We start from the raw sequence: 3006 nt of genomic DNA on the forward strand, positions 1-3006 counted from the left end.
GGGCTGTTCTGAGTTAGAAGGCAGCCTGGCCCCCGGTTCGAGGCCCACGGGCGCTGGTTCAGTCTCACTGCGTCTGTTTCTCACGTTCTGAGGAAGCTTTGGGGGCTGACCTGACCCCTCCCCTCCCGCACTTCTCTGACTGAATCACACCTAACAGCACCTGAAAGGCCCCTCCATTTATGTTCTGGGGCTTGCCCTGCACTCAGACGTAAGCCTCCTGACAGCACCATTCTGTGTCCCCTTGTCCCCAGGCCCAAGGAGGTACCTGTGGAGCCCCTGCCCCTCCATGCAGCCCCCTCCCAGCTGCCCCAGGCCACCCTGTCACTTGTCCATCGGCCCTGAAAATCTGCCACAGCCCAGGGCTTGATTCTCTACTGCCCCATGAGTCTCGCGTTGTCTAATACTCTCTTTTCTGCCCCGCTCCATAGAAAATCAGAAGCACAGAACCAAGCCTTATTCTTCTATGATGACACCTCCCCCCGGCCCCCTCCCCACACATACACCCCCACTCCCTGGCCCAGGTCCTTCCCAATCACCAGGATGCAAACACCAGCAGTCACAGACTTAAGACGAAGACCTCTTCATGCATAACTAGAGCCGCCCCTGGCTTAGGGGCTGGGATTAGAGGGCAACCCTCAGCCCCAAAATGAAACCCCAAGCTAAGTGGCTTGCTCAAAGCACCGTGCACCGTGTCAGCAGAGGTGGTGCGGGGCTGGCTGTGTCGTCCAGCCCCGTCCAGCCAGCAGCTGAGCCCCTGGTTGCTGTGCAGCCTCCAACAGGTCCGGCCTCTGGTCTCAGCCTCCGGCCCTTGCTCTCCACCAGAGAACCCAGCCTCAGTCACGGGTGAGGCATCTCCCGTCTCCTTTTCCTTCCCTGTCTGCCTTTCTCTCTCTCCTCCTATCCTGTGTCTCCAATGTATTCCCCATAAGTTAGAAAGCAACAAGTGCGCTTTCTGGAGCGCACAGCTCTCCTGCAGGAGACCAGGCGACGCGTCTAGGAGGTCAAGGGCCTTCCAAGGGGCCACCTGGGCTGTGCCCAAAGGTCCCCCACCCCCATCATCCCCAACCTTTTCCAAGCAGGACACATTGAATAAATGATGGCTCAGGGAAAGGGGGAGGAAAGGCAGAGAATGTCAGCTCCACTAAGATTTCAGCGAGGGAACCTGAAGCCAGGATTGAAAGGTGGGGAGGAGACCCTGCACTCAGGAGCCAGCGGCTCCAGCTCCCCCCACCTCACCCAGGAGCTGGTGGGGGAGGAGGCGCAGGACTCAGAGAAGGAACAGAGATGAACACGCCCACACACATACATACCACCTTCACTAGTTACTCTCTTTAAATCACCAAGAAAAGTTATGTAAGGAGAAAAACACACAGCTCCGAGGTACGGAACATTTGGTTCCTCCTGGGGGTGTTTAATTTAATAACAGCACCCCCCCCCCGCCACCGCCCCCTGCAGAACCACGCAGCAATTCAGCATCAGTCTTGCACACAGAGGAGACAAAACATCAAAGCAGAAAGAGCGGCACACACGGATGGGCCATCGCCATGCATTCAGAAACCCAGCTCCGGAAGGTCCGCTTACTCAGCCCCAGGTGGTCCTGGAGGCCTCCTCCGGCCAGGTGCTAATCAGAAGTGCAGGGCGGCAATGTGCTGCTGACAGGGAGACACACACACAGCGCTCCCAGCTCTGCAAAATCCTGCTGCCCCTGTCCAAAGGCCCATGAGAGGAGGGCTTTCCCAGNGAGAGAGGGAGCCCCACACCCGATATGGCTCATGGAAGATTCTGCTTGTCGGTCCCACTAGTTGAGGGGCTGTGCACTGTCCCCTCTCTATGTGAGGGTCACCATCTGTCTGTTTCCTCACGACCTTTACCCGGGCACATGACATCCCAGGTCATCCTTCGCCTTGGAAGTCTCACAACAGCCCGAAGGCTCACGAGCATCAGCCCCGATTTTACCTCCCACCCTGAGAGCGTGACGTAGCCAATCAGCCTGCAAATCAAGGAGAACGTCCGCGTGGAAGGTCAAAAAACACGAGCTGTTTGGGTTATGAGAAAAGAAAAAGCCCGACAAAGTCCCCCGAGGCTCTGTGCTCGTCTCCTCTCTCTCTCACTCCTGATTCCGTGTCTGGCTTTGTCTCCAAGAAGCAGGGAGAGCCTGTCCCAGGAGCTCCCAAACCACAGGAGCCCTGGGCCCAAAAGAAAGGGAGGACTGGGCAGGGAGAGGACACCAACCCCTGACTCCACGGCCCTCTGCTCTACCCTTGGGGCTGCCTGGAACCACCCCCTCCCCAGGTGCCAGCCCCCCCCCCCCACACACACACACTGCAGTGGGGTAATTGTGGCTCAGCCTGCAGACGAGGTGGTTGGCTCTCCTCCGACTGCCTCACCGGTGCCTGTTCTCTTATTTACTGAATCGGTACAGTGAGGCTCTAACTCACGGGTGACTAACACGCCGAAGCCATCATTACCAGGCAGATGGCAGACTCCCTTAAAAGCAGACATTAAACAATAAAATGCCACCACATAGCTCGCCTGCAAAGTAAAATCAAAACAAAAACCGGAGTCTGGCTTTGTTTTTCGTCTACTTTCTCCCAGCCTCCCCCTACGCTGTACCTTAGGGTGAAGGATGCTGGAGGTAATCAAGAAAGGGAATTGTGATTCAGGGAAGATGATACAAACAGGCTCCTGTGACCTTCAACAGAGAGGTCTCAGCAGGGAGAACCACACTGGGGTAACAGACAACTGACCGGAGAGAGCAAACTGTGCCCACATGGGCTCGGCGGGTGGGAAGGAGGGACAGAACTTGACCATCACCAAGGACAGGGAAAGGGCTGGCTGGGCTGCAGCAGAAAGGGCCCGACAGAGCCCAAAGCCCTCCTACCTCGATTTCCTGATGAACAACCAAGGTGATAAGACCCAGAGAATTCTATCAGAAAACTAAGTCGAGTCCAGGCACTGCTTTGAGAGGGATTCTGCTGGGCTCAGCTGGGATGCTGCACAACTGAC

General features: G+C 56.7%; 1 protein-coding gene across 3 annotated transcripts in view; it reads right to left on the reverse strand.

Annotated features, from left to right (window-relative positions):
• The window catches only part of PRKAG2 (protein kinase AMP-activated non-catalytic subunit gamma 2), a 234990-nt gene that overhangs the window by 183753 nt on the left and 48231 nt on the right, over positions 1 to 3006 (reverse strand). Inside the window, exon 1 of one of the 3 annotated variants that reach the window (XM_019655405.1) lies at positions 1582 to 1730. The exons of the other annotated variants lie outside the window; for them this stretch is intronic. The gene's annotated coding sequence lies outside the window, so the exon portion shown is untranslated. Of the gene's footprint in view, positions 1 to 1581; positions 1731 to 3006 lie in introns of those variants that run through there. 3 annotated transcript variants of the gene reach the window in all.

Source organism: Hipposideros armiger, unplaced genomic scaffold (genome assembly GCF_001890085.2).
Source record: "Hipposideros armiger isolate ML-2016 unplaced genomic scaffold, ASM189008v1 scaffold_239, whole genome shotgun sequence".
In the NCBI taxonomy this organism is placed as follows: domain Eukaryota; kingdom Metazoa; phylum Chordata; class Mammalia; order Chiroptera; family Hipposideridae; genus Hipposideros; species Hipposideros armiger.